The sequence below is a fragment of the Miscanthus floridulus genome, chromosome 6, assembly GCF_019320115.1.
Source record: "Miscanthus floridulus cultivar M001 chromosome 6, ASM1932011v1, whole genome shotgun sequence".
NCBI lineage: Eukaryota > Viridiplantae > Streptophyta > Magnoliopsida > Poales > Poaceae > Miscanthus > Miscanthus floridulus.
The window spans coordinates 88,001,179-88,013,912 of record NC_089585.1 but is presented as its reverse complement, the minus strand read 5'-3'; the positions used below and the strand labels follow the sequence as shown (position 1 = coordinate 88,013,912).

General features: G+C 42.3%; 1 non-coding gene across 1 annotated transcript; it reads left to right on the top strand.

Annotated features, from left to right (window-relative positions):
- The first annotated feature begins 7,643 nt into the window (after positions 1–7,643).
- Positions 7,644–7,750, top strand: LOC136461966 (small nucleolar RNA R71). Its single transcript, XR_010760500.1, has one exon. It is a non-coding gene; the product is annotated as a small nucleolar RNA R71 (small nucleolar RNA).
- Positions 7,751–12,734: the final 4,984 nt, after the last annotated feature.

Genomic DNA, 12,734 nt, shown 5'->3' with positions numbered 1-12,734 from the left:
AGCTCTCAAAACTAGCTACACTAAAGAGCTTGCTGCACAACTAGTTTGCAAAGAATGTAAGGGAGTGAGTACGGTGATTATACCACCATGTCGAAGAATGAACCAATCACAATGTGAATACCAATTCAATCAGTGAGAGAATGCCAATCACAATGGACACCAAGATTTTTCTCCTGAGGTTCACATGCTTGTCGGCACGCTAGTCCCTGTTGTGTTGACCAACACTTGGTGGTTCGGCAACCAATTGTCACCACACCAAGCCTTCACTAGGCACTACAAGAACCTACCACAAGTGAGGTACCTCAATGACATGAGCAATCTACTAGAGTTACCTTTTCGGCACTCCGTTGGGAAAGGTACAAGACCCCTCATAATCTCCGGAATTGGCCACGAACAACCACCAACTCATGCCAATGCTCCTCCGCTACTCCAAGCCATCTAGGTGGTGGCAACCACCAAGAGTAACAAGAAATCCACAGCCACAACGATCCTTAAGTGCCACTAGATGCAATCACTCAAGCAAATGCACTAGGAATCACTCCCAATCTCACTATGATGATGAATCAATGATGGAGATGAGTGGGAGGTGTTTGCTTAGGCTCACAAGGATGTATCAATGATGAAAATGTGCAAGAGAGTGAGCCCAACCATGTCTCTTCTATTTATAGAGCCCCAAGGGCTCAAAGAGCTGTTAGTCCTCGGGAAGGGCCATTGGACCCAACTTCATGGGGCGTCGGACCGTCCAACGCCTGAGTCCGACGCCTGTCGTAGCCACTCATGAGCTGCCACGCGTCTCGTTCAAATGGTTTTGACCATTGCCACCAACAGCCACTCAGTAACACGTAGAAACACATCATTAGACGTAGGGTGGCTGCACCGTTAGACACGATGAGGGCTAGGGTCCGACGCCCTCTATTTTTACGCTGAGAGGGTCCAGAGCTTGAAAATGACTTGGACCCGAGTTTGACGCCAAGCGTCGGACTCAGCTTGAGTCCGTTGCTACCACATGTCATGCCAGTGCGCGCCTTGTCTTTTCCCACACTGAGGAACAGTGCACTCGACCTGCCCGATGCTGCCATGCCATAGGGTCTGATGCCACCACAACCGAGATCCTGTGCTAGGGTTAGCCGTTGGACTTGGCTAGGCAGGGTTCGATGCCTCCTGAGCCAGTGTCCAACGCCCTGCTCCTTCTCCTTTTCTTTTTCTAACTTCACAACCACTTCACCCTTGCTTCCAAGTTGCTAACCACAAAGTTTACTACTCATGTGCTCATGTGTTAGCATTTTTCAAGGGTTAAATGTTAGCACACTAGGTCCCTAATGCATATGCAAGAACGATGTCACCTAGTGGCACTCGATAAACTGTTTAGCCAAAGAATTCCCCTCTTTATAGTATGACTATCGATCCTAAACACACTCACACCCTCTATGGTGTCTTGAGTGTCAAAACAAAAACCTATTTGATACCTCTGCCTTGATCAACACTTGGTTTTTGTTTTCTCTTTCTTCTTTTCCAAGTTGGAGCACTTGATCTTCAAGTTTGGTCTTCACAATCTCCATGACCATCATCTAGCTTCGCCACTTAGTTTAGGACTATCCTTTCTTGTCTACACACTTAGCTTAAGGATTAGTCCATAGGTTTCATCAATTATCCAAAACCAAACTAGGGCTTTCAGCTGGCCGGCCCCACATGTCATCCTCTCATGCTCTATCACGGTGGTTTGCCTTCTAGTGTTCTAGAGTCTTCCTAAGTTGGTTTCGTCGTAGATAAGCATGATTAAATCTGACGATTGGGTCCACCTTGACGGTTTCTAGATAAACCCTGCTAAAAACATAGATTCACCAAAACTCATGGAATTTGTCAGTTTAAACCCCTAAACCTATGTTGGTGATCATTTTTATGCACTTAAATAAGGTATATTGATGGTTTATGATGAGTGCTAACTATTGTCAACAAACTCTCCCAAGCTTAACCTTTGCTCGTCCCTGAGCAATGGATCAAGAGTTGCTATGATGTTTTCACTCCTCAAAAGTACACATGCGTTCAATCAAAAATTCTCCTCCAGATTAAAACAAACTGATATAACTTTCAAACTTACCCATATTACCTTCAACCATGGGGCTTCTTAGCCTTCACTTGGGTCTTGAGCAATTGAAAGATAGAACGATCAAGTCAAGAACTATGTCTCAAGTTCTTTGTTCAACCTTTATTCTAGAGTTTTTTGTAAGTTTTCAAAATAAAACTCAGAGATTCTATTGTATGATACTCTCAAGTCTATCAATATATGTGGTATTTGTGGATCCTCACCAAAGCCAATAGTGATGTTATGCATTTTCTTTTCCTACAACTAAAGCTTATGTGGGGCTCATAGGAGTGGAAATAGCATGAAAGAGCATACTTGCAATGCATACATTGTAAAGTCAAACTTTGGATCCAAAGAGAGTTGAGTCATATGATCAAATCCAGATGTGCATGTGTGTGGATATATGGTGGATATATGGTGGCTAACATAATTCTACTATGCTCCTTGAAAATATATCTCTGTTTTGAAACTCGGATATATTTGCAAGAAAACTATGGCTATCTTATTCATCTTTCTCTCTTTTTTCAGGCGAGCATCTAAGTACCCATTGTTTTAGATATCTCGGACACTTGTCAATTTTTTCAATTCTCTTTTTTATGAATAATTTTTGCATAGCCCATGCCTCTTCTCTGCAATAAAACTTTCGAGAGATAGCAACAAGAACTTGGAGCATTTATTTGGTGGATGGAAAACCTATCAAACATATTTTTGGTGTTTACTCCCAGTGCAGGAGTAAAACATTTTTGGGTGAATGGCATGTTTTTGCGCCTACCCCCAGTGCAGGAGTAGTGCATATGTGGGTGGTGTGTACGTGATCTTGATTTTAAGAGCATGACAAACCTCCCATAAGGGTCAACAAAGCTTGACAAAACTCAATACAAAATAAGCAGCATATATGAGTGGAAGTTTTCCTAGTCTAAAATGTTTGGCTTTGGTAGGAATTCAAGCTTTGTCATACAAGAACTCATCATGTAGCATTTTATATTTTTAAAAGATAAATCTCTAGAACTTAGGGTCACTTGGAATAAGATGAATAAGCAGCTCAGACCTTTTCCCTATCATATCCTGTCAATGACCTAGACTTAGATCAAGCATATATTACCCACGAGTTTCAAGTTCAGACTAAATGCGCATATCAAATTGATTTTATTCCAAAACTCAGGAGAATTTATGGCTTGAAAACTAGGTACTTGAAAGGAATTATAACAGAGCAACTATTCATCATTTCCATTCAAGAGATTATCTTCAGAGAGTCCATTTTCTTTAGCTCTTAAAAACTAAACTTAAAGCAAACTTTATACACACTTTTTTTATTTTGTTTTCATCATTTCATTTTTTAGATCACACCTTACTAATATATATATATATATATAATACTAAGATAAATTTTTACTTTGTTTTTTTAGTTATGCATCTTTTTTAAGCATATATATAAAGTAAACTCAAAATAATAAAATACAAGGAAAAGAAATACTTACCTTAGATACACGGGGGATGCCCTCCCCCAAGCTGGATGTTGACAGTAGTCAGTTCAATATGGTGGTCGGATGTTGAAATTCTAGGAACAAAAGGTCCCAGTTCTGGTTCTGCTGTTGTGGAGTTTGTTGGATATCGGCGATCACGTTCCCCATCGTCACCTACCATTGTGAGTGTTGGTATAGTGTACCTTGTATGGCAGCGTTTTGTTCCTCAATGGTTGTTAGTACTGTTGTCGAAGCTGTTGGTGGTCCATTTGTTGATCATGATACCCCCAGACCAGAGTAGGACATGCGTCCTTCCTGGTGGCCACTTGAGGTTTCTTCATAGGTCTACTCTTGGTAGTTGTGGTAGTTCCTATCTTGCCAGCGCTCACTTGGAGCTTGCTGCCAAGAGCCTTCAGATTGGTGAGGAGATGGCTTGTTCCCAACCAGCATATTCGGTCTAGAACCCAAGGGAAGTTCCCGCTTGATCCTAGCCTACATAGCCTGGTGTAGGCTGGACCTTTAAGTATTTGCTCAGCGCCATAGTAGTGAGGCCGAGGTACATGAGATAGTCTCACGAATGCACTCCTACGAGGTGCTGCATCCCTTGCCTGCAAATCAAAAGTGAAAGAGTCCACAAGCATATAAACCAAGATTCTAGGTTAGGTAACGGAATCTCAGTTGAATAACTATGATACATCATGACAATCTTTCCATCCTCTCTCTTTTTAAGCATTTGGGCTTGACTAGAAATATTCGAAATCAATATATAAGCGCTCCTCATCAATGAAAGAGGTCCAAAGCATCATTCAACAGACCCAAGTTTTGAGCAATTCGAGTGACCAAAGAAGTACACCCTGACATCACCCGTGAGAGTGAAAACCTCCGACCATTGGTGCATCATATGTTTAATGGGCAAAACTTTCCTCCTTTTTACCAAAGCATACAATAACTTAAGATTGTCCATGCTCACAGTGCGAATATTGGGTCTAGGAAACATGGTAAATCCTAGCCATTTATGCATGAAACGGAGTGTGGGACGTTGAATGTTATTGGTACGGGGGCGATAAAATTCAGTCTTCCTAGAAAATTTTCTCTAGAATTTTAATTTATCAAAGTCTTGCAAAGCATGGTCTACATCAACTACACATTGTGAATTAAACCCTAGGAGCAAACTTAGATCCTTCCTAGGGAGAAGAATACTCTTTCCCGAAAAGTATAAATTTGACCCCGGTGTCAGTGATTTGTAGTGTGCATAAAAATTCCAACATCAAAAGTTTGGACCCATGCTCAGCAATATTCCAAAAACCATCCCAACCAACAACATGGAAAATGAAATCGAACTCAACGTCCATACCTGTCCCTTATAGTAGGAGACGATCATACATAGTTGTGTGTACAAACCTTCGAGATTTTAGCTTCTTGAAAGCTTCCTTCTCTGCCTTGGATTGCCAGCGGATATGTGATTCCTCCAGCAGGACGTTGTTCAGTAGATGATGACGACTGTGGCGGTGCTCTAGCTCTAGGGGATGGAGCATCTACCTGCATGTCGGAACTCGCCCTAGGAGGATGAACTCCTCAATGAGCGGGATGACTGCGAGTGGGTAAACTTGCCCTTAATTTTGTTCATCATCCTAGCAAAAATTAACAGAACAACAAAACTCGTGGAACAGGTTAGAAATAAAATAGTCAATGGTTAGCTGTCCAAGAGTTAGTCATCCAGGGGTTAGTCGTTCTGATTGCAATATTTCTCTAAGCGAGATTTTAGCAGAACTTCCACCCTGAATATTTTTGGCTTTTCCTAATTTCTATAGCACTTCTGCTAATGGAATTACTAAACTATAGAACTGATTTCGAAATTTGGAGGTAGAGAGTTGGATTGTGCTTCTGTGTGAGTAGAAATGGTAGTCAGAGCTTACTATTTATAGACCGAGGAAGCAGCAGGCCGGCCGACCAAGTAGTGGGGCCAGGTCACCCTCCCTTGGGACCACTTGGGTCAATTCTCCACCATCTGATGCTTTGCTTCGAGGCTAAGCAAGTTTGGTGCTTCGTCAGTGTAGATGCGCCAATTTTGACAGGTGAAGAGAGCTTGAGGTGATGGTGGTGGGTCCCTAGGTGTCTGTGGGTCCATATACCTAGTATTTCTTCCATATACAAATGTATATATGTGCTATGCAAAAAATATTTTATGATACTATGAAATATATCTAGATGTATGCATTGGTATTTTTAATTTTTTACGCCTCCACGGTAAATATTCTTGCTGGGTTTTACACATCGTAAAAATTATTCACATGGGGCTTAAAGATTTTATAATGCAATGATGAAAACTTTTATTTTATTTTCTAATCTAAGTGTTGGAAAGTAAATATGCTAAAGTAAAATCATTTACGCAATGTAAAAAGTAAATATGGATAACTACCTGATTTTACCTCCCGGATGAGGGTTCAGAATTTTAAGTCCGCCGAACCAGACTTCTCCAATCTTATTCATTCTTCAGGGTGCATCAATTGGTTCCAAAGGTGGAGACCTTGATGGTTGCACTTGCTTATCGCGCCACACCAATTTAGAGCATTACTCTGGTCTTGGCTTGAAGGCGAATCGCTCTTCCTTCCCATTGATATAGGAATCGGATTTCTCCAGCTCCAACATCAATGTGTGCATTTGTGGTGCTCAGGAAGGGTCTCCCAAGAATGAGGGGCATCTTTATGTCCTCCTGCATGTCAAGCACCACAAAATCGAATGGTACAAAGAAATTTCTTATTTTTACCAGAATATTCTCGGCGATTCCTGCTGGGTAGCGGACTTATTAGTCAGCTAGTTGCAGGCACATTGATGTTGTCATGAGTGTTGAATAGTTGAGCTTGTCGAAGATGGATTTGGGCATGACACTGATGCTTGCGCCAAGATCACATAGTGCATTTTCAAAATTCTGGTTTCCGATCGAACAATCGATAGTGGGGCATCCTGGATCCTTCTTCTTTATAGCGGATGTGTTCAGAATAGCCGCACTACACTCCTCCATTAACTTAATTACTTTAGTGGTGGGCAGTGGTCTCTTGTTGTTCAGAATGTCTCTGAGATACTTCGCATAGGTAGGTACCTGTATGGCATATAGCAGAGGGATATTGATATATAGCTTTTGAATTATCCTCCACAAACTTACCAAACTGCTTGTCCACTTTGGCTTTTCAATTTCTACGTGGAAACGGTAGGAGGTTGGTATCATGAAAATCTTGTTGCAATTCTTGCTCTTGTGGCTTAACTTCTTCAACTTCATTGCTCTTCTTCTCCTGCTGCACCACTAGTGTCTTTCCTATCCTTGTTGGATATGGAGGATCACGAGTAGATTTTCCACCTCTTGTGGTTATGGCATTGACCTTTTCAAGGTTAGTGGCAAAAGGCAGAGCAACAGGCCAGCTGAGCTATTTGTAATTCTATCTTTTTATTATAGTTAAGTTGGTCTTTTATAGCAGAAGAAAAACTCTCCATTTTAGTATTTATATTTTCTAAAACTTTATCATTAGAAGCAAGCTTTTTAGAAATATTCTCATTAATCCTAGCCTGTTCTAAGATCAAATCTCTCAAGGATGGCTAATTAGGATTAGAAGAATTATAGTAATTGCTTGGGTACTTACCTTGATAGTTTGATCAGTTGTTGCTTGTTGACTCCATCCTTGTCTTTGTTGCTATGAACTGGAATTATTGATGATGAAGTTCACATCTTGTTGTGTTTCTGAGCAATTATTCTTTGAATGCCCAATGGTTCCACAGGTGTTGCAAAAGGTTTGCAAATCATAAATATCCTGGATGGCCTATCGATCTTTCTTATAATTGGCTCACTTTTTGAGCCAATTTAGTAATACGTCCATCTTGGTCGATAGTGCACACACCTCTTCTTGTGCTTCTTCACTCTTGTTATATGATTGGCATACTACCTTGAGACCAGCCTTGATTAGAGGCTATCTTTTCCATGAGAGCTTCACCTTTTCCAAGAGTGAGTGACATAAATGCTCCTCTAGCAGTAGCATGCAAATTGTTCATGAGCTTTTTGGGTTAATCCATGGTAAAAGTCCTTGTACTGAGCAACCAATCTTCCATTCCATAATGAGAACAATCTGAAATATATTCTTGGAAATATTCCCATGCTTCTAGAATGGTTTCACCTTTCTGTTGCTGGAAATTGGAGATTTTTCCTCTTAAGGCATTGGTTTTACCTATAGGGAAAAACTTTGCTAGAAAGGCCTTTGAACATCTTGCCCATGTGTTGATGTCATCTTTGTTGGCGTAGAACCACTGCTTTTCCCTTCTCACTAGCAAGAATGGAAATAGGCAAAGTAGTATGATGTCTTGAGCAATGTCCTTGATGATGACTATGTTGCTAATCTCTAGAAAATTCTAGAGATGAGCACTAGCATCTTCATGTGCCTTTCCGCTAAATTGGGTAGCTTGCACCATTTGATGAGGCTTGTCTTGAGTTCAAACTCAAGATTGTTGGTTTTGAGTGTTGGTCTAGTGCGAATCTTCTCGGTGCTTGGAGCAGAGAACTCATGCGGTATCTTGTCAGCCATGGCTTCAGAAACTAGTGTTGAGCTATCTCTTGATTGGGTTAATTGTGATTGATGGAATTTGTTGGTGAATCAAAACCAATCCCGAAATACCCTGTATAAGATATGAACAAAGAAAAACAAGGGTAAGCCTACCAGAGCAGTGGTGCATTGTTATGATATCATCAATAAGTATTATTTGATCAATTCTCTTTTAGGCCATGTGCCCTTCCTGGCAATGTTTGTTGGTATTTATTAATGACACTTATATTTTAAGAAAGAATATATATATGGAGAATTCTGCAAGCACACAGATATATCATTGTAGCATGTCACCCTGGGAGTATTCCAAGTATCGTTATTTATATTTTACCATAGGGAGGAACGGTGGCTAGAGATATTGATAAATATAATACTTATGATGAGATCACTAACTAAACACTTACTCTAAACACGGGTAAGCCAAATGATATATAAATGATAAGTATAGGGCAATGATAATAATCAGAGATAGAATTAGATACTCATAAATGTAGTATAGCTAGACTAAGTGATTAATTAAGAGGAAGATTCCTAAGTCCTTCCAATGTACTAAGTCTTTTGTACACCCAAGTATATATACTTTCATCTATAGCATAATTAACTCTTCATCTACACATAAGGAACATTACTAAGGAAAATCAAGAACAAAGCTAGATTTCCTTCGCAATTAGGTCCTACTTGTTCTACAGACAGGGAGTGGACTACAAAGGACTCAATAGAATGTCACACTCGCGATCTACCACATGGCCCAGAATGTAGAGTGCATCCATAGGTAAACAAAATATAAGCATCACGCTTACATAATGTCGACCACTTAACTCACTCGAGTACTGAGCTAAGCGCTTTGCGAACTTATGCATAAATTCAGTATCAACTATGACTATATTATGCATACTACCGAAGTAAACTAAGAACATGAATATATAGAAACATAATATAAATTAAGCATAAAGTCATGAAATATAGAGGATACAATGGCTATACCAACCTCCAGATGATGAATCCAGAATCCTGAGCAGTAGCCCAACTCTACTTGAATTTATTAGCTTAGCCTATACTAAAACTTTGAGGAATTGGAGATCTATTCTATTCTCTGGTAGATCTTCTCAAATGATTATGGTAGCTCTAAGATGAAGAAGATCAATTGATATCTTCATTTTTGGGGGTCTAGGGTGATATATAGGGGGTAGCATCAAATCTAGACCCTTGGATCAAACCGACCTTGAGCAACGATGTAAGATTGATCCATAGAGGTCGTGGAGAACCGATGTTGAAGCAGAGGCTGACAGGGGGGTCCACATGCCGGGTGGCCTGCAGGTGGGGACGACCAGCCCCACATGTCATCCTCTCAGGCTCTATCGTGGTGGTTTGCCTTCTGGAGTGTTCTGAAGTCTTCCTAAGTTGGTTTTGTTGTGGATACGCATGATTGAATATGATGATTTGGACCACCTTGATGGTTTTCTAGATAAACCCTACTGAAATGATAGATTCACCAAAACTCATGGAATTTGTCAGTTTAAACCCCTAAACCTATGTTGGTGATCATTTCCATGCACTTAAATAAGTTATATTGATGGTTTATGATGAGTGTTAACTACCAGTCAACACACGTTGACTCTAAGCATGCACCTTGAACCTACGGTGGCCCTACATGGCGCCTTAACGCATGCACCTGGTGCCTAATGGTGCCCTAGTGTGGTGGCTTAGAGCATGCACCTTGCACCGTCGGCGGTGGGGAAGGCAAAACAGGCTTTGGATCTTGGCGTCTTGCCAGATCATCAGCTCGAGAAACTTTGTGAAGTATTTTTATGTTTTAGGAGAGCTTCCACTTAGGACTGACTATAGTGTAGAGTCCATAGACCTCTTTTGTATAGGGGTATTTTTGTCATTTGTCCTGAGAATTCGTTGCCTCCCCGTATCCTAAAAGTACATGAAAATAAAATGGGACAGAGCGAGTACGTGGATACCGAAGTATCAAATATTCAAGTTATGGATAGAGTAAGGCCCTAGTTTGGGTCCATGTAGATAGTACTTATCTGCTAATAATTCTCTTTTGGATCCAAATAGGTATAGATAATGGAGTAGTTAATTGTTAGATGAACCTCTCTAAATATCAACTATCTCACTAGTTAGACTCAACCAGATAATAGTAGCTAATAGGTGGACCCACTAAACCTAGCTTTTTCCCTTCCCTCCTCCCCAACTACCCCAACCACGGTTCCTCCGGTCCCCTATCTCGTCGCCATTGTAGACCTCCACGGGGACCTTCCTAAGTTCCTTTTTGCACTCTGCCTCGCTGACCTCATGTCCCTATCTAGTAGTCCCGAGTCCCCCTCCACCTTCTCTGCCTCAGGGGCCACAGGCCACCTTCATCATCTAGCTCGGAGATATCCTCAACCACGGTGGCGACAAGCTCTACCTCATCTACCTCCTCCGCCGCCTCGCCCTCTCCGCCAAGGCCCATGGTAGCGCGTTCCTACCCATCCTCGACGCGAAGCCCCCCATGATGTGGAAGCTGCCCTACCATGCCATGCCGACACACTTGTAGCATAGAGTGCTTATGTCAGGGAGCACCAACCACTGCCCTTTCTCCACCATTCCCCTGGCTCCGGGACAGTGAGCGCTGCCCACCGGCCACATAGTCCTACCTCGGCAAAGAACTCCTAGAGGCCCTGCGGCATGACGAAGCGGAAGTGGTAGAGCACCTAGGTCTACAAGGCAGTAGAGGTTGCCCTTGAGGTTGGTCAGGTGGCACGGAGCTCCTTGAGGTCACCGGAATAATGGGAACGGGGGTCCCTGATCTTCCGTCAGGTAGAGGTAACTATTGTTGTGGCGGAGAATGACACATCGATCCGGCTTCAGATCGAAAGATCGAACCCTACAATCTTAGCACCACAACTCCTCTGGTTATCAACCGAGACACGAATCCGATTGACCTCGCCAAGAAGGCTAATCTCTGTCTGTGCAACAAAGAACACAAGCAAGAACAAGAAAGAAAGCAACCAAATTGCAGATGAATGATTAATCTCACGAAGTTGGGGTCTCACAAACTGATGAATGGCGAAACTGTTTTTGATAGATTAATCTAAGCAAAACCCAAAACCTAATGACTGGTGGCGGCATATGATTATAAAGGTCTTAGGGTCGTCGCCTACCCTAGGACACGCCCCCTAATGGGCCCAAACACGATACACGGTCCATCGGACCAAAAGACGGTGTCACAGCACCCTGGCAGATTCTAGACACTGACTTGTTTCGATGATTACCGTTGATTCTGGAGGACATTTGATGTGAGACCACTTGGATTGGCTTCCTTATCAAATTATCTTTCCAACCATATGTGGATCGTCGAAAACGGACTCAAGATGCGTCTTGGGTGACCAGTTTAAGGCAGACTGGTCCTCGAGGCCGAGGCAGACTCGAACTTGAGTTGCTTTGGGCCTCCACCTTGGGGACTCGAACCGAATTAGCCTCGAGCCTCCTTCTTGACTTGGACACCCTTGCTGGCCTCCTACCCCTCTATACCATGTGCCAAACATGGTCATATGCATGGGTGTCATGTTCTCATCATCGGACTACTTGGAGAAGCACTCGTTGGAAGACTGTTGTGGAAGAAGTGTGTTGTTGCGCCTGTCATGAGAGGGAGGCGCTATCGAGGCATAGAGAGCGAGTCAGGCTGGCGGTAGGCCCTAGCTAGGTTTCTATGGCTAGTTGGGGTGAGGCCACATATACTCCTCATCGGCACCATCGGTGGAGCCCCCATCATCACAACCATGGGAGGAGGAGAAAAAGCAAGCGAGCACCGGAGCATCGTCATCCCTCACATCTACGGTGGTGGCGGCGACGATGGTAGCAAATAGGGAGGGGCAAGGGGCGACCCCCTCTTACACTATAAAAAGGGGTGTTGGCTCTAGAAGAATCATCAACTCCAAGAAGAAACAAGCAAATAGTATAGTTGAGCTTAGGCAAAGCCATATCTCTAGAATTAGAAGATAGGGAGAGAGTGAGGAGAAGCTTAGAGAGGAGCTAGGCTTGTTGGTGACCTCTTGCACTTGTACCTCAGCGAATGCAACTCTGATCGAGTGAAGTCTAGGGGTCTTCTATGGTAATTGTGCTGCATTAATCAAGAGTTATTATATTACTGTTGTTTATGTGTTTCACCACTTGGTCAGGAGTGTTGTGATCTTATTTCATCAGTATCCAAATTAGAGTAGTGAGCCTATAGATTAAGCATGGTGCTCAGGCTATAGCTTGCCTGTGTTTACTGACTAGGCCTCTAGATAGTTAGTGGTTGTTGGCAGGTGGTGATAGCCTTGTCCATCTTCTATATTCCACCATGATAGATCTAGTTATTAAATCGTAGGGTGAAAGCCCTAGTTTGGTTTTGGATAATTGATGAAACCTAGCACTAACCTTTGTCATGAGTTGTGATATGAGCTAGGTTGGTGCAATCCAAGTGTGGAGCATGGTGATGAAGTCCATGGCGATGAAGCCATGTGTTGATGATGATCAAGCTCAACTTAGAAAAGAAGAAAGAGAAAAACAAAAACCATGTGATGATCAAGGCAAAGGTATATGATAGGTTTTTGTTTTGGACTCAAG